General features: G+C 36.3%; 1 protein-coding gene and 1 long non-coding RNA gene across 3 annotated transcripts in view; one reads left to right on the top strand and one right to left on the bottom strand.

Moving 5' to 3' along the window:
* Nucleotides 1–19,152, bottom strand: part of LOC137005681 (uncharacterized) — a 1,355,627-nt gene that overhangs the window by 381,148 nt on the left and 955,327 nt on the right. The window lies entirely within an intron of this gene.
* On the top strand, nt 1,627–17,732 carry LOC137007715 (uncharacterized). Of its 2 annotated transcripts, none has more exons than XR_010892642.1 (4): nt 1,627–1,721; nt 15,419–15,599; nt 16,002–16,490; nt 16,944–17,732. It is a non-coding gene; the product is annotated as an uncharacterized lncRNA (long non-coding RNA). The 2 variants fall into 2 exon arrangements; XR_010892641.1 differs by having other exon boundaries at nt 16,002–16,523.

Below are 19,152 nucleotides of genomic sequence, written 5' to 3'. Positions count from 1 at the left end.
ATTGCAAAGTTTTGTAAATGCTGCTGATGCAATTCTAAGCATTCTCCTGGTTTCTCGTACCTTGGTTTTCGATTCCCTGCTTGTTGTTTGGTTTCTCTGTTTGTCTCTGCCTTGGACTCTGTCAGTGTTTGCACTGTTTACCATGTGCTCTTGACCTTTTGTCTGTTTGGATTATGTCTTTGGATTAACCTTTAATAAACTTCTGCATTAGAATCCTCAACCTGTGCATTTCAGAGCAGTTCATGACACAAGAGAATGCATGTTGCGATAAACTAATGTTTAACATTGGAAGTGTTGTAGATAAATTCATTAAATGTAGTAAGATGAACATGCTAATCCATCTGAGAATATAGAGGATAGATGTTCATTTATTTGAAATACAGTAAGTTGATCAATCAGTAATCATGAGAATTAATTATAAATTAAACTACGTATTATAAAGATATATATAATCTTGATACTGCCTTTTTTTATATAATGTATTTTAGTGTGAATATTTTAGTTAAGCCCCTTACTCATCTTATTAATGTTTCTATGAAAATGGGCAGTACCCTGATAGTTGTATAAATGCATTGATAAAGCCTATATTTAAATTCAGATAATATGATTAATTATAGACCAATTAGTATTTTTCCAGATTCCAGAACAAGAAACATGGGAAAAAGTGTTCGCTTGGTGTCCGGATGCCTCTTGTTTAAACTTAAACACTAAAATATTTAGATAAATTATTAAATAATAAATTATAAAATAATTTTTAGATAAACAAATTCCCTGTAACAGAATCTTTGAACATTAGAATTAAAGAAGAGGTTATGTTCGATAACCTCTTCTTTAATTCTAATGTTCAAAGATTCTGTTACAGGGAATTTGTTTATCTAAAAAAGGTTTCATAGGAAAAATACCTAGGTTTGATTTTAGATTTTCATTAAGTCATTGTAATCTTTTTAGGTTTTTGTACAGTTTTGTACAGTAATTCCTTCTGATGTATTTGGTAACACTTGAGTAATTACTAGTGGGTTATGTTGATCTTCACTTTAGAATACTGATCCAAATAATCAGTAGTTTCTTTGGATTGATGTAGTAACTCTTGAGTTATTACTATCCGATACTTTACAAAAACCTCAAAAGTTTACAATGACTCCAGCAGTTACTAGAGAGTTATCATGTTTCTCACTTTAGAATACTAATCCTGATTAGCTAATAGTGAACGACCACATTCAATTGAGTTTTATTACTTACTAATTCATTAATCAGTTTCTTGTTAGTTAATAGTAATTACTAGAGTGTTAACAATGCATTATTCATTTGTTCCTGTGTAGTTATTCATTAATGATGGAACAGTATTCTAAAGTGTTACCAAATACATAAACGATTAAGGCAAATCTAAATCAAGTCACCTTTATTTATATAGCGCTTTTTACAATGCAGATTGTGTCAAAGCACACACTGAACCTAGATACCATTTTCAGAAATTAACATCTTTAATAAATTCTACACTGTACCACACACAAAATGATTGTATACTACCAAAAAGCATGTCAGTGTCAGAGGGGCAGGGACTCAGGCACCTCCCCTCCAACCTCCAATCAAGGGAAAGATAAAAAAAGAAACATTTCTCAGAATACACTTGTTCATGAGACATTAGGAATACGAATATTACTACAGATCTCTGATCAGCTTCAGACTTCATCTCTTACCATACCAAGAACAGAGACTTTCAGGTAAGATGTGATTTTAAAACAATATGAACAGGTAGTAAGGAAAGCTTTTATATAGCACCTTTTAAAACTGTGTTTACAAAGTGTTTTACAGAAGAGAAATACTCAGAAAAACATTCACATATAGAAATAAGATAAACAAAAATAAAATCACATAATAGAAAATAATGAAATAGAACAATAAAAATAAACCATGGAAAAGCCCTAGTGAACAAATGTGTTCTGAGATGCTTTTTAAAAGTGCACAGAGAGTCAATGGCTCAATAGGTTGTCAGGAAGACAGTTTCATAGTTTAGGACAGAAATAACTAAAGAATGACTCACCAGTTTAGCAGTGTTTTTGACACAACCAGCAAATTACTATTTGATGTTCAGAGTGATCTTGCTGGAGTATATTTATTCAACAAATTAGAAAAGTATATTGGGGCAGTTCCATGAAAACATTTAAAAACTAATAAGAGGATCTTGAATTCAATTCAGAAAGATACAGGCAGCCAGTGAAGGGATCCTAGTGTTGGAGTAATGTGATTTCTAGTTTTAGAGCGAGTTAGCATTCATGCAGCTGCATTCTGAACCCTTTGTAAGTGTTTAATAGAGCTCTTTGGTAACCCAGCAAAAACAATATTGCAGTAGTGAAGTCTAGACGTAACAAATGCATGAACAAGTTTCTCATTTTCAGAAGGCAAGAGAATATCATGTACTTTGGAGATGTTTCTGAGGGTTTTTTTTTTTAGTACCAGTGCTATTGTGTTTTTTAAAACTGAGGTCACTGTCAAACATGATTCCTAATTGGCCTGATTACTGGCTTTTAGTGACAGAAAGTCAAGATGTGGAACAATGCAGATGTTCTCTGTGTGCCATTACCAAGTACCTCTGTCTTATCTTTGTTTAGCTGTAGAAAGTTCTGAGACATCCACAGATTTATGCTCTCTATGCAGTCCAGTAGGTTGGAAATTGAATTAGGCATCTGGTGCAAGTGAGAGATAGAGATGCGTGTCTGCATACTGGTGAAATTAAATATTGAACTAATTAAATAAAACCGTTAACAGAAGCATGAACCTAAAATTGAGCCTTGAGGAACACCACAAGAAATGACGTAACGCCTGGAGGTGTAGGTACCCAGTTGTCCTAGAGTAGGTTGTTAGGGACCAAGGGACGAAATAGGAAGGCATCGGCATGAACCAGGATAATAAAGAGTGTATTTATTAATCCAGATAGCAATAATTTACTATTTACAAGTATGTTAGTATGGTAAAAGAAAAAAAAACAATAAATGGAAAAATTTATTTTACAAACGCTTCACCCAGCGTACACTTGTCCTACTTTACAAAGAACAAAGTAAAGTTGCTTAAACAGCATAAACGAAAATTCAGCTTAACTCACTGACCCCTCCTCGATCCCCAAAGGTTGAGAAGGTCTGGCTTAAATACTCTAAATTCCCACCAGGGGTGCGTTTCCTAAAGCGAACTGTGGTCACAAGTTCTGTCGTTACCAATAGAGTTCAATGGGACTTACGACTATGGTTCACCAACGATTCTTTCAGGAAACGTACCCCTGAATAGGAACTGAAATAAACCAACTCGCATGACGACAAGGACGACAACATTGTTTTCATGTTTAGAGAAGAACTGGTTCTGTTGTAACAGAAATAAATAAATACAGAATATGCAATTAATTAACACGATCATTTGAAATTTTTCTTACACACATTTGTAAAAGAAAAATAACACCAAAAAAAAAAAAAGAGAGAGAAAATAACAATTGGTCCATTCCAGACATTTAAATGCGTGACCTTGGAAGTGCCCACCCCCTTGGAAAACCCCGGAAGTAAACGCCAGCACCAATGCCATGGCAGATGACGGAGGCGATCGTCTTTGTTCCTCAAACTTACAAATAAATGGTATAGTAAAACGGGGCCCCCCTTGGTAGAAATTGCTTTCCGGGAGAAATGTGAAAGCGGGGGCACCAGCAAAGGGGCAGCAAAGGGGCAGGGGCTCAAGTTCTGTCAAAATGAGCAGCAGTAACTCTATTATTATTCACCCATGTATATTTCCTTTTGTCAGGGTGTTTAAAGGGGTCTGTTTTGTGTTTCCTGGGGTGCACTTATCATGTTAGTATGATTTTTACATCAAAAATTGTCACAATTTAGAAATAAAAGGCATTTTTCCTATCCTGATTTTAGCCTGCCCTGTTTGAAGGAGCGTGTAAACGCCCACCGCTGTGATTGGCTAACATCTTTGCATATGAAATAGCTTGTATTACATATGGAACTCTCTCTTAAACTTTTTGAATGTTTTTACTAACAGCTCTTTACTAATCATGAAGAGTGTTGATTATAGCATTACATTTAGATTGTGGCATGAAAGGTTGCAGAGATGAGTATTGTAGCTGATCACAGACATGTTGATACAGCGATCTCGTCATTGATTTTTGCACACTAACAAATGTGACCTGTCACGGAATCCAGGGACACAAGACGGCAGCACAACTATCGAGCAAAATGAGAAAAGCGTTTTGTTTTGTTTTTTCAAAATTGGTGATTTTCGTTTTTTTGCAGAATCTGTTAGTTGAGATCACGAAGAAGCCTCTCCATGTTTGAGATAGCAGTTTTGGTATATTTAAAAGCGTACATTTTGAGGTTGAAATCGGCTTGTTTTTCAGAGATTCTAGCACGCAGTAGGGGCGTGTCATTGTCTGTGTGTATTTCCATACTGGATAAGCCGGATTTTGTTTCTTTTGTTATTGCCCCCGCCCTCCGAGGGAAGCGTGGCTACTTATTGTGCACATTGCAGCAAAACAGACTTAAAATACTCATTTTTTGTCATAGAGACATAAGTAATATATCAATTGAAACTATAGAATGTCTTCTTTTATTTGTGTACAATCTGAGTAAAAAACAATATGTTGTGCTTTTTGTAAAATAAAGAAAACTAACATGATGCGTGATCTCTGGTCTCCCTCTGAACGAAGTTCAATCTGATAGTTCTCAGAAAATGAACTGTAACTTAGTGAATACTAATCACAAAAAAATACACTTATGTCTAAAGACACGTTGAAATGTCAGGTTTTAAATCGTGTAAGTCACAAACAAAAATTCTGTTTTTGTAATCTGTATGAAAAGAGAGCCATGTCAGACGCCCTTGATTCAGCTCATTATCCGCTAATGTGGCCACGCCCACGGAGGGAGCACTATTCAGACGCAAATTCAGTCAGTACATGCATACATCGTTTCAATCGTGTATTTATTGTCTTGAAAAGTGTTTATCTGTATGTTAAAGCCATGGTTAACGACTTCTAGAAGACATGCCGTTAGTTCCTGGTTCCTGTTCTTCTTTGGATGAATTTGTGGACTAAATGTGCACAAAGAGCCCTCCGGCTGCAAGTATGAATTGAAAACACAGAATCCAGCACTCATAGTGATGACAATAAATATTGAATAAATATTACTCCTCTGTATAGAAAATTGTCATAAACATGAGAATCCATCAATATTTCTCCAGATGTGCATGCTTTTAAGCTAAAAGCCTATATGAAATGCCACAGAGGTAACATAATTGTTCAGACACTTTGCATCACAGAAATACATTAGGCTATATTTTAAAGTATATTATACCATTATTTGAAATTGTAATAATATTTCACAGTATTGCTGTTTTTTCTGTATGTTTGATATACACCATCACAGAGGGTTTTTTCACAGCCTACCTGACTGAAAGGCCTCATTATTATTCAAGTCATTTCAGGTCATTATTATGTGATTCTTTTGTCTTCTCAGGTGAGAAAATTTCATTTCATGATTATAGTGACCAAAATGATCACAGTTATCACAGAATCCTGTTCAAAAAGTCCTAATGCTACACAATGAAATAAATTCACCAAGTTTTATGTAGAAAACCAGCAAATAACAAATAAAATTAGCATCAATATGTACTTTTTCTTTACATAAACATTAAAATAATAACATTAAAAATGATGGCCAGATTTTAAAGGAGTGTCTTGCAACATGTTATCTCAATCATTTTCAGCCTCTAAATCATTTTTCTAAAAGTCAAAAAAGATAAATTACTGACATTTACAATGCACATTATCCTTTATTTTTAATAGTATGCTGTCCATGCAGCTTTACAGAGGGGAGCTTTACAGGGGGTGTGACTTATCTAAATGAGATGTAAATGAGCCCTATTGTTACTCCCAGCAGGTGAGAACAGGTGAGAACTGCAGAAACTTTAAAGGGTTTTTTCTGCCCTTAGAGCTTTTTTGAGTGCCTACCTTGAAATGGCCACAACTTCTCCAAATATTATCAGATTTCCATGTGTCCCTAACTCAAAAGTCACTGATAAACCCGTGCTGTTTGATTGACAGCTCCAGTGTAAAGGGAGCGTTCTTCTTTCACTTTCTTTATATAATTTAATCAGATTTAAATAACAGATTATTTTCATCCTAATAAAAGAAATAATGTGAATCCAAAGAGAAATGTACCGAACAAACAAATAATGGTCTACTGAGAAATTCACATTGTTGAAAATAAGTAACCACATTCCTAACATTAAGATCCTTTGGAAGGTAATATTTTTTATAGTCCAGTATTGCTCTTCTCTCCTCTCATGTGTCAGTGGGCGGGGCCAAAGTTGCAATGATGAAGTAAGCATTGATTTTCTTCTGCAGAGGAAAATCGGTCTTTCACCCATAAATAGGCACATTCCAGGATCAGTTGTTCGCTGGGCATGGTTAAAATAAAAGCTATTTTTTGGACTGACAAGGAAGTTTTCATTTCAGTTCTGAAAGAATAGTCTTATAATATGATGACCTCTTATATGTCAAAAGCTCAAGTAAAATTTGTTATCTCAGTTCATGACCCCTTTAACTGTTAGTGAGTTTTTGAAATGAGCGCATGCGTAAGAACAACCCCCCTCCTTCACAGCTCATTTCGAGGGAACGCCTCCCAAAACTTGTGCACGAGTATTGAACACGAGTGTTTGTTTACCACCGGCATTCGCTGTGTCGTGTTAGTGGATTCATTATGTCGGACTCACCGCAGGTAATTCGTAATCTGCAGTTGTTACTCCTGACAAAAACATTGAATGCGGCGCCTGTGGAGTGTGGAAAGTTACTGGAGCGTGCACGTCTCTCACAAGGAACGTCATGGCAGTGATTGACAAGCCAGAGGACCAATCGTTTGTTTTTAAGGCCCTATCTCGTGCACAGATGAAGATATTAATATTATTCCTTTCAGTGCACCTAATAAATAGTCTTTTATCAGTTAGTGAAGACAGTTTCAAGTAATATTGCAAAAATGTATAAAACAAAACATCCTCTTTAGCACCTTTAAATCAGGTGAAAAGAAAATTGCCACTCCTGCACTCAAATTTGTTTTATGTTAAAGGGTTAGTTCACCCAGAAATGAAAATTCTGTCATTAATTACTCACCTTCATGTCGTTCCACACCCGTAAGACCTTCATTCATCTCTAGAAAACAAATTAAGATATTTTTGATGAAATCAGAGTGGTTTCTGAACCAGACATGCACAGCAATGTAATTGCAACTTTCAAGGCCCAGAAAGGTACTTAAAACCTTTTTAAATAGTCCATAATAATAATAACTTTATTTTATATAGCGCCTTTAAAGCAGCTTCTCAAAGCGCTGTACATAAGAACATAAAATCACAAGTAGTACAAAGAACATAAAATCAGAAGTAGTACAAAATTTAAAGTACAACTAAAAGCAAGTTAACAAAATTAAATAAATGCTTCCCTAAAAAAGAATGTTTTTAAACTGGATTTAAAAATGTGCAAGGATTCTGCATTTCGTATCTCTACAGGCAAGGAATTCCAGAATTTAGGTGCAAGATTTGAAAAAGCCCTATCACCCATAGATCTCAGGCGAGTAACAGGGACGGTTAAAAGACCAGCATTAACGGATCTAAGATTTCGAACTGGGGTGTAAGGTATCAATAGGTCAGTCAAATATTGAGGTGCCAAATTATTTAATGCTTTGTAAACTTTAAAATCAATACGGAATTTGACTGGCAGCCATGTGACTACAGTGGTGCACTTGAACAGCGTCAGCAAATAATGAGACGCCATTCTGACGTAGAACTCAGAAGTGCTGCACTGTTTACTACGAAACCTTTTCTTTTCACTTAAGATCTCAAAACCCACATTCTTTTGGTGTACTGAAATGCCTTCTCAAACTTCTCAATATCTGGAAAAAAAGTTAATCTCTTCCAAAGTTTGATCTCTTCTTTCCTCACCACTACACTCCCTGTGAACATAAATCAATGTCATGAATGGATGTAGTCTCATCTGACAATGAGGGATGAGGGAAAGAGGGAAAAAGGGAAAAGCTTGAAGGGGTTAAGTAGGATCCCAGGTCTGAAGTTGGTCGAGTAGAATCTAAAGATCAATAGTGTCAAAAGCTTAGCTCAGATCCGCAAGTTTCCTGCGTCTTGAATAACTTCCAGATTGTTTAAACCCCTAATCTGTGCTGTTTCTGTGCTGTGGTTTGCCTGGAAGTCAGAATGAAATGTCACATAAAGTGTATTGGCACTGAGACAGTTATTGAGCTGCATGGATACGATTGTTTCAATTATTTTACCAAGAAACGGTAGATTAGAGATTGGCCTGTATTTATTGAGCACAGAAGAATCAAGATTACTTTGCTTCAGCAGGGCCCTAACAATTGAAGTTCCTTGCTGTAGGAACTGATTAATGATATCCAGGATGTCCGGTAATAAGCAGTTCATAAACATTTTGAGAAATTTAGTAGGTATTGGGTCTAAGGCGCAGCTAGAGGAATTCCAACATGTCCTCCAACCAATTCGACCATATAGGTCATTTGTCACTTCCCTGAAATACGACTCATAGGAGTGTTTACTGAAGTGGCGCCCCTATTGACAACAGGACACTTTCATTTTAAAGCATTGTTCCCTTTTATCTGTGTCATATTTTGAGTTTCGTGTAGCTAAACTGGTAGAGCATTGCAATAACAATATACAATCATGTGATCATGCGATCATGGGTTCGATCCCAGGGAACACATGTACTCATAAAGTGTAAATGCACTATAAATCACTAAGGGTAGGTTTAGGGGTGGGTGTAGTCGTTAATAAATATTAGTTTTGGTAAATGGAAATAGGGGAAATGGTGTAAAAAGTCCACACACTGCATTTAAATGAACATGTATTTTGATTGGTAACGACAGTCATACGTCATTTTATGATGACAAACGTAACACGACACTGTCATTATTTTTATGCCCACTAGAGGGCGCATGACTTCAAAACGTAAATATAGGTCGTAATATGGTGCTTAAAAAAACGACCTATAGGGTCGTGTTTTTTTTGGAGGACAGTCTCAGGAATTCATATGTGATATGACCTGTGTAAGTGTATTGGGCCTGACAGCTGAGAAGGAGGACAGATTGCAAAGGACCAGCTGGGGAGTTTGAGACCTTACAAAGGGCAAGTGCTAGCAATGTTTTGTCACCCTCAAGCCATCCTAGGTGTGTAACTTTCTTCTTTCAGATGAATACAATCAGAGATATATTAAATAATTTCCTGGCTTTCCCAGTGCTTTCAAATGTCAGTGAATAGAGGATTAGATTTTGAAGCCCAAAAAAGTGCATCCATCATATAAGATCTTCACACGGATCTGGGTGGATATCTTAATAAAGGCCTTCTAACGTGAAGTGATCCATGGTGTGTGACTGTTCAGCTCTCTCTGTTTAGATCAGTGTGCTCAATAATGTGCCTTTGTTATGTATATTTGGATTGTGTTGTGTTGTAAATAAAATACAACAATCAAAAAGCCATTCTTTTCATCTCCTCACATTATTTCCTCTAGAGCCTTTCACCCGATAGGGCCATTAGGGGAGGGTCTTTGTCTTCCCAGGTGTGAAAAACATCAATATTCATGATCATTCACGAATATTGAATGATCTCCCATAAGCCTTCCTGACACAAAACATGCCTTACAAATCTATAATCAAAATATTGTTTTATGTGAATGAGTGAGCAGGGGGGTATTCCAGAAAGCAGGTTATGTGACATACCTGGATATGTTTAAGAGTAAGCGGATAACCTCAACTTTCATTTCCAAAAACGGATGTAACTTTCATGGTATGTTAGTAGCCAAAGCATCTTACTCACTGAACATAACATGCTCCGGAGCAGCTCATGTTCCAGGGTTAGTTTGTTTAAGAGGTATTCAGATACAGGTTATATAAGTAATATAGTTAAATTAATGTAACTAAATTTGTTGTAATGTTAAAGTTATATATAGTTTAATATAATTTTGTATATATAATATATGTAAATATTTAATTGTCATCTCACAAAGGGATCAGCTTTTTTTCCTTTTTATAACAAGACGTTTTCTATGCTATAATTTCTATAATAAATTGCATATGTGATATCTTATTAAATAATTAGCATCAAACAAACAATGTAATTCTTATTCTCAGTGAATAAATATCACTTATTAAATAAAAAGATTGAAAAAAATGATTGCACAACCACCCAATAGATGATGATGTGCACTAAGTAGGTTACTTAAATTGCCATTAAACAAAAGAAGAAGGAAGTAGTATGGCACCGTTTTCTTGGGGTCTGTTTCCATAGTGAATCATCAATTCATCGCTCTATTGAAAATGTCTTGTGTGTTAACCCGGGAACATACTCTGGTTTGGCTGAACTTGCTGCATTTTTGGAACCAGCATACCCCAGGTAAGCAGGGTTTAGGTTAATCAACCGAGAGTTCAGGGCATGTGTGACGGTAAGTTTACCTTGCTTTCTGGAATACCCCCTGGATGATTTTCACATCGTTTTGAAACAAAAAGTCTTGGCTACTTGATCCAGTCATTTTCAAAGTCCTATGAACAAAAATACAGTGTGGGTTTTATGGCCTTATTTCACTTACTTTTTCACAAACCAAGCATAAATTTAATTTTCTCAAAACTACACACTTTTACATACATGCTGCCCTCACATTTTTGTAATGGCTAAAGTCTGAATACACTGTATTCAGCACAAACTCTATGAAAATGTAACAAGTAACAGAAATAAGCACAAATGTCCAAGTACCCCAGAGCGCAGTCTGGACGATGGGACGGGGTGACACATTGGGGCGTGTCACCCCACCCACCCCAATTTCAATGGTTTGTAATACAGCAAATCATATTGACTGACACTTCGAGTGAGTCAGTTAAAAGAAAGAAAGTTAATTCTTGTTATTGTGTAAGAATTCTTATACTTTAAGATTATGGCAAAAAGCAGTGACCGATTCTCCCTCCAGGAGGTGCTGTGGTGAATACCCATGCCCAGAACTCTCCAGACTTAAGTTGGCTCCGCAATATGGAGGCCTTTATTGAGTCACGCAACAGCTGTGTGAAGTATATTATAGACTGGCCAGGGCTGATAATGGTCAAGACTTGGGAGTAGTGCATGTGGAAAATTTACAACCCTTTCACACTTGGCAGACGGCTGAATCACAAGCCATACAAGCTCCTGGGAAAGTGGGACTGATGCTTTGAATGTTGTTCAGAATGTTCAGGAATTGACCGACGGTGTTGATATGAGGCTTTACTGAACCTCCTGCATTGGATGGAAGAAGATTTGCTTGATGCAGAGCAGGAGTTCAATAGTGCAAGGCAGATTGGTAGTATCACTCAGAGGGGGCAGGAGTGATAACAATAGATTAAACTGTTGAACTGTTGTAATTAGTTTGGGTTCATAGTTAAATTAAGATGCTGTTTTTCTCTGTATCATGTTTGAAAAAGGTACAATAATGATGTGATGATGTGCTGTTGTCACAGACACGTCAGGTTCCAACGTCACCCAATCACAGCGCACACCCTCTCCAGAGTACTGATCACCGCCACCTGCACCTCATCACTCTCCTCATCAACAGCACTATAAAGCACTCACGCACACAGCACTCCACGTCCGGTCTCGTTTGCATACCCTTCATGTCTATGCTTACCTCAAGGACTCCTCTTCTCATACGTCTCCAATGTGTCTCTCCCCTTCGTGTGCTTCGTCTGCTCCGTGAGTGTGTTCCCGTCAGCTCCCAAGTTCTCCAGCGATCTCCAAGCTCCAGCGTGTATCTCTCTGCAAAGAAAAGGACAGTAACTATACCTCGTATTACCTGCTCAAGTCAAACTACAACCAGTTCACTTACCTGTTTCATTCACCCTGCTCACCTGTGGTCAAATAAACTACTGTTATACGTTACATCTGTGTCTGTCCTCAGTCTACTGTAACAGCTGTATGTTCGAGAGGTATTATTTTTTCTACTCAATGTATTTTGCTTATTTTTATATTTGCTTTTCTTCAAAGGAATCTTTGAGAGCATCAAGAGCAAATGTTAATACCATAAATCATCCGGTGACGTATGTTTCCAGCATGATGGTTTTGCACATGCATGTACTTGTCAGCTGTTGTATTGTATTCAATTCACATTTATTTGTATAGCGCTTTTCACGATACATATCATTTCAAAGCAGCTTTACAGAGAATGCATGTCAACATTACAATTTAAAGAATGCAGTTAGCAAATAATGTAGTAATTTAGGCAATTAATTTACAATCACTGTTAGCAGTTTAACTGAACGTAGAAGCAATGAGCTCCTGAAAAATGAATTACATCAACAATAATTAGGATATAGAAATTGGGCATTGAGCATGTTGATCCAGATGATTGCGTCTTCTGAAGTCCTCGCAGGAGTTGGCGCCGTCTCTTCATAGGTGTTGGTCATCTGAGGTCTTCTTAAGAGGCTGGATCCAAACTGAAGCTGAAGTCCTCTCTAGTCACCTCGGGACGGGTGTCCCGATGCAAAACAGAAAAGCAAATGGAGAATAATTAGCGTAGCTGCTGTTCATAACTTTAAGCAAAGATAGTCATGTGCAATTGTTCTGATATGAGATGCATTATGTGAATGCTTGGCTAAAGAGATGCGCCTTTAATCTAGATTTGAACTGGGTGAGCGAGACTGAGCCCCGAACATTATCAGGAAGGCTATTCCAGAGTTTAGGAGCCAAATGTGAAAACGCTCTCCCTCCTTTAGTGGACTTAGCTATCCTAGGTACAACCAGAAGTCCAGAGTTTTGTGATCTTAAAGAGCGTGAAGGATTGTAGGGCGACAGAAGATCAGTTAAGTACACAGGAGCTAAACCATTTAGAGCCTTATAGGTCAGTAGAGATACTTTATAATCGATACAGAACTTAATAGGTAACCAGTGTAGAGATGATAAAATTGGTGTCATATGATCATATTTTCTTGACCTAGTAAGAACTCTAGCAGCTGCATTTTGTACTAATTGTAGCTTATTTATTGAGGAAGCAGGACAACCAACTAATAAAGCATTACAGTAATCTAGTCGAGACGTCATGAAGGCATGAACTAACTTTTCTGCATCAGAAACAGATAACATATTCCGTATTTTAGCAATGTTTCTGAGGTGAAAGAAGGCTGTTTTTGTAACATATGAAATATGATTTTCAAAGGACAAGTTGCCGTCTAATATAACACCCAGGTCTTTAACTGTCGAGGATGGAGTAACAGTACATCCTTCTAAATGCAGATTGTAGTCTGAGAGATTCTGTGTACAGGTTTTTGGCCCAATAAGTAATACTTCAGTCTTATCTGAACTTAATAGAAGAAAATTACTAGTCATCCAATGTTTTACTTCTTTAATACATTCTGTCAGATTGGATAATTTAGAGATATCATCTGGTTGTGTTGAAATATATAACTGAGTATCATCAGCATAGCAGTGGAAACTAATTCCATGTTTTCTTATAATATTGCCGAGTGGCAGCATGTATATTGAAAATAGCAGAGGGCCTAACACTGATCCTTGCGGCACTCCATAGTTTACTATCGTGATCTTAGATTTTTCCCCGTTTATATAAACAAAATTGTGACGGTCTGATAGGTGCGACTTAAACCACCGTAATGCCTGTCCCTGAATACCAGTTTAATATTGTAATCGATCTAAGAGTATTTTATGATCTATAGTGTCGAACGCAGCACTGAGATCAAGTAACACTAGTATTGAGACACAGCGTTGGTCAGAAGCTAGAAGTAAGTCGTTTGTAATTTTAACGAGCGCAGTTTCTGTGCAATGATGAGATCTGAATCCTGACTGAAATGTTTCTTAGATAGCATTTTTTTGCAAGAAGGAGCACAAATGGACCGACACCACTTTTTCTAGTATTTAAGACATAAATGGAAGATTTGAAATGGGCCTGTAATTTGCTAATACATTTGGATCTAATTGTGGTTTCTTAATGAGAGGCTTAATAACTGCTAGCTTGAACGGTCGTGGGACGTGACCTAGAGATAAAGACGAGTTGATAATATTGAGAAGAGGCTCTTCTGCTACAGGTAACAGTTCTTTCAGTAGTTTAGTGGGTATTGGATCTAGTAAACATGTTGTAGGTTTAGACGCAGTGATAAGTTTATTTAGCTCTTCCTGTCCTATAGTTGTAAAGCACTGCAACTGTTCTTGAGGGGCGATAATTGAGGCTGAATCATAAAAATCTGTTAAAGGTTGTACATTTACAATTGTATTTCTGATACTTTCGATTTTCTCAGTAAAGAAATTCATAAAGTCATCACTACTAAATTGTAATTGTAGAGCCCTTATAAATTTAAGGCATTATTTTTTTTTATTAAAGTTTTTTTTTTTTTATTGAAAAGAAAAGTGTTATAAAAGTTATTTGCTTTTGTGATCAAGAGTATTTGCATATTGGAATGTTGATTCACATTTGGGATCGCAATCATTATTTTTTTTATAAATTTTTTTATTTTGGGGGTGAAGTTATTTGCAAAGTAATTCACATTTTGTTAGTGTACGAAGTTTTAATGCTGTTTAAATTTAGGGGGAAATTACAGAAAAAAGTATTTTTATTTCGCTGGAAATCTGCTTAACCAATGAGGTGCTCTCATGGTGACCCCTGGAGTTCGAGGGGCGGAGTCAAGAGAGATGGGGAAAATAATACAGCTTGATATTGGCTGCGTCCGAAACCGCCTACTCAATGAGTAGGTACTTAATTTCAATAAGTACTTACTTAACGAGCGCCAAAAGAGTAGGTACTTAACAGCCAAATCTCGTTGAGTATGCGAGATCCGAAAATAATCCGCCATGTTGAGGTTATCATGTGACCTACGACGTTATCACAAGTGCAACAACTTAAAAGATATGAGTGACAGGTTTAATTCTTCTATCTGTTAATATCTTGATATTGATTAAACTGCTTATTTTGTGGTCTTGTTGAAGAAACAGCTGCCAGTAATTTTGTAATTGTAGTAGGCTACAACTAATATATTTTGGGTTAATTTAAAGTTCTTATATTTTTATAATGTGAGTTTATTTTTTGTTACAAATACCCAAATTCGTGTGAATATGTTATTAATTTCTTTATTTTATATGCAAAAATGTCCATCCACAAGCATAAATCAAATTTTTTCCCTTTTCTTGTTGAATTAGCTCTAGTTTCATCCCTCAGGCTTTCAAATAATAAATAAAATAAATACTTTTATGCATTATGATGTATTCAAAATATTTAACCTCGTCATCATGCTTTATGTGTGTATATAATTTCAAGCGATGATGTATACAAACACATATTTTTTTTTTTATTATTGTTCATTGTTAAAGATACAACTGGTATTTTCCCTGATCTTGTATGTTATTATAGGTCCTGCAATAAAATAAAGATATGAGTGACAGGTGCACTAACACCTCACAGCACCAGTAACTCCACAACCCTACCTAGTGCAGTTTTTCTCAGTGTTAATAATGTCTGAAGCCAAAGAAGACATCAGCAGCTGCTCGAAGATTTCACCTTTGGAGAAGACTTGATTTTATACTCAAAAAATGTAAGTAAAATCTACTTGAAATTAAGATTACCTCAGAATGAATTGCTTTGCTAGCACACCCCAACATTAACCATAAACCAAAACTTAATTATATTACTTTTCATATTACTTCTTTAGTAAAACAAGCAAAATGTAATGTTTTGTTATATGACAGCTGTGCATGAACACACTAGACAAATACAGCTGATGTGAATACATCTCCATTTACAGTCAATGAAAGCATGAATAAAATATATAAATTTACTGATAATAGCATAATTAATAAGTAAAGAATTAATAAAATTAATAATGACAATAAATAAATAAATGCATGTACAAGTCAACAACACACGAAACAAAGCTTTATTCAAATGTATTGATCTAACAATCAGGTATTTACAGTCCTGTTGTCATCTCACACAGCTGTGCCAATTCTGCAGCTTTATTCTGATGAAGCAGCTGATGAACACCTTCATCATCATGTCCCTCACTGCTGCTCTTCTCAATGGGGACAGTGTTGATCCAGAGGATGAGGAAGACCATGATGATGATGGTCCTCTGAACCCTTGAAGCAAGAGTGGGAGAAGATGTGCGGGACAATCTGGCTCTGCTGTGTCTGCTGCAAACATTCATGTGCTCTCCATCAGCATGACTGAATAAACAGATTAAAACTTTTTACACTTCATTCATGTCAGCATTCTGTTTCTTGCCATATTTCATTTCATATTTTTACAATTACATGATGATTTCTTTTGTAGCTTCATTACTTTTGTGGTGTGGTGGCCTAAACCACTGAGCTGGTCAGCAGAAGGTTGCTGGTTTGATCTCTGCAGCGTCTCCACCAGTGTGTGCTTGATCCAGACACTTCACTCCAGGTTGCTCCAACGGGATCATCCCTGTAATAAGAGCACAGTTAGTCACTTTGGATAACAGCATCTGCCAAATGTAAATTAGATTTTTTTTAAATCCTTTTTTGTTAGTGTTTCGAGCACAAACACTAATTCAAGCTGTTTATTTCTTAAAGTTTACTTTTTCAAGGTACTACTATAATATAAATGCATACATACATTTCATACATATTTCTATTTGGGGGCATAAAGGGTTAGTTCACCCAAACAAATAAATTTAGTCATTATTCACTTGCCTTCATGCTGTTCAATCCCTGTGTTCTTTTTTTTTTTTTTTTCTTGAACACAAAAGTTGATTTTGATCAAGTTTGTCCAGCTAGTTTCTACACAATCAGTCAATGGAGCCTGACTTCCAGAAGCTTTATGACATTATTTGATGATGCTTTTGAAGCTCCACTGAAACCAGCAGAACAATCTTGACCAAAATCACATCCTCACTGTCCTGGTCTTTGTCTAGATGCTCTCGCTGGCTCTCAGGGTTCACTGAGGATGAAGAAATCATAGCAACATCAGGTCAGATGAGGCAGTAAGGGCAGGAGGAGTGATGGAGAGTCTCATCCATGACACTGAACCATTCCCAGGATCTGCTGTGTCTCTCCATCCTCAGTGCTCACACCAGTCTGAGGACATTCACATCCTACAAAAATACACAAACATAATACAAAAGCAGTAATTTTAGCAGCACAATGTCATCTGATTTCTGTATTAGAAGTAACAAAATGATCTTACTTTATATTTTTGTTTCAGGTTTTCCTTTTTTTTTTTCTTTTTTTTTTTTTTCTTCACAAATGCCACTGTCACCTTACCTCGCAGGTCCTGCTCCACAAAAGCTCTGCAGAAAACATACAGACATCAAGAATCAGAAAAGTGCTGTAATAACTCTGTTTGAAATTACAATAATTAAAATAAACTACAACTTAAGATTTAAATAGACTTTGTATTCATTTCTGTCCCTGTAACATCAGACAAGATTCAAGTTTCCTCTGAGATTTATGTGCTCAAATCTACATTTAAATGTTGAGGTAATTGTTGATGTGTTAAGTAACATTTTATCCAACACAAATATTCCTCAATTTTTCAACAGAACTAGTGGACAAATAATATAAATTACTTATATTTAGTTACTTTATGGAAATTTATTTACATTACTTTCATTCATCTATTGCAAACTGTGCTGACAACAGTGAATTGTACTAAGTTACACAATAGCATGTACATCATTCAGATGTCTACTTCATATCTAGGGCCTAACAGACATATTCATATGAAATTCATATGGACGATTTTCCTACAAGATATTAAATAGTCATTTAGTAATCGTATTTAGATTTACATACTGGAGCTCCCCTGTTAGCTATACATAATAAAACATGTTTAACAGCAAAATCATAATAATACTATACCATTTAGCGCCTTTAGTTTCAACAATTTGCTCTACTGTAATTCAACAAATGTGAATTTAAAACAAGGAACCGTGTTTTTGGTTTGTAATACTCACATTTGAAAACACCCGCGTCTACCTTTTCAGCCATTCTCCTCCTCCTCCTCCTCCTTCTCCTCCTTCTTCTCCTCCTCCTCCTTCTTCTTCTTCTTCTTGCTTTACGGCGGATCGCAGACATTTAAGTGCATTACCGCCACCTATCGCACAAAACGTATCCTCTTCTTCTTCTTTATGATCCTCTCCCGTGGCCTCCTGGGATAGAAAAGTATCTATCGGATGAGCTCTCAAAAATCTAGGCGGAAGTAGTAGGCCATCCGGGAACTTCTCGACTACTTATTTATGATTACTGAGGTTTCTGGCATACTTATTCGCTCGCCTACTGCTTTTCCCCTATTATAGCGTTGGTAAGTAGGCGGTTTCGGACGCACTTTAAGTAGGCGCACGGCCGAATCTCGCGAGAATTATTACGTCACCCAGGTAATTTTCGCCTACTCTTTTTGCTTCTGACATACTTATTCGCTCGCCTACTGCTTTTCCCCTACTAAATAGTAGAGAAGTAGGCGGTTTCGGACGCAGCCACAGTTCAACATTCTACCAAAATCTCATCTCATTATCTTATTCATTGTAAAATTGTTGTAAAATTCAAGATTGTTGTAACAGGTAATGAGAGCATGGTTTAATCACTGAACACATCAATATGATTTTGAGATTCATTACTTAAAATAAGTTTACCAACCCGGTCCGTGTATGGTCAATCAGGGTATCTTCCATTCATTCCATTTCCGTTTTCAGATCAGAAAACGGAAAACGAAAAAACATTGTTTTTTAATTTATTGTTTTCGTCACAAAATGGAAAAAGATTAAAATGGATTTTAAAAACAAGGAATTTATACATTTTTATATATTTTGTTCCTCAATCTTACGTGTTAAAACTAAATTGTGAAAAAAGAAAAAAAGAAAATCTTAAAAAGCTGCATTTTCAACCTTTTCTCAGTAGCATTTGCAGAGGTCAACGGCAGGGGGGGCAAAGACGCGGCAAAGGATTAAAATGGCATCTATAGCAGGGCATGCAGATGTGATCATCAGTATGATAAATAATAATATGACTTATGAAAACATTTCTGCGCACTTATCCCAAATGGGCGTACAAAAATGTTCTGCAATGAGTGTTTGCAGATTTTGCAGCGCACTCAACGTGAGAAGACACGGCCACTAGAGCTGATAG

The sequence above is a fragment of the Chanodichthys erythropterus genome, chromosome 3 (genome assembly GCF_024489055.1).
Source record: "Chanodichthys erythropterus isolate Z2021 chromosome 3, ASM2448905v1, whole genome shotgun sequence".
NCBI lineage: Eukaryota > Metazoa > Chordata > Actinopteri > Cypriniformes > Xenocyprididae > Chanodichthys > Chanodichthys erythropterus.
Note: the sequence above shows the minus strand (reverse complement) of the source record. Positions and strands in the feature narration are given on the sequence as shown.